Below are 699 nucleotides of genomic sequence, written 5' to 3' on the forward strand. Positions count from 1 at the left end.
ACAAGTATTGTTTGAGTTTCAATAAATCATCAAATTGAACGAGTGGTTTTAGTGAACCCGTTTCGGAGATATTTAATATGTATGGTTTCATTGACTTTTTATGTACAGTATGTTTCTTCTTTAGGAGCCTTTGGTGCTCCGGATGTCTTGTTTACACCAAAGTGTAGTGTCATAGTTAAATCATTATATAAAAGTTAAATTGACAAATAATAAAACAATGTTAAATAAAAGGCATTTTAATGAAATACGGTTCGCCAAACAGGATTACTTACTCCAGTCAGGACAAAATACCCCAACATTTCACAATGCAATACTGAGAAATGAGATAACTGAATGCAATTAATATTTACTGAACTTTAAAAAAATGTAATAGTATCAAGACTTTGTTAATGATAAACCGAACAGAATAACTCTTAGAAAAAGATAAAATTCCATGAGATAAGCTTGTATCAAAAGACAATATAATGCAAAGACGAACTGAAAACCTAACGCAAGATGGTGTTGCTCTGCATGTTTCACATACTGTTTATTTTACCTTCCATTATTCTGGGTGGTCTGCTGTTGGGTTCTTCCAGTGCTTCCCTCAAAATGGCTTTATTCAAAGCGCTTACACGCACACAAACATAGGCGAACACACACCCACGTCACCCATCCATCGGAGCACAAGCGCGCGCACACATACATAAACAATCTCCACCG

Source organism: Penaeus monodon, chromosome 33 (assembly GCF_015228065.2).
Source record: "Penaeus monodon isolate SGIC_2016 chromosome 33, NSTDA_Pmon_1, whole genome shotgun sequence".
Lineage (NCBI taxonomy): Eukaryota > Metazoa > Arthropoda > Malacostraca > Decapoda > Penaeidae > Penaeus > Penaeus monodon.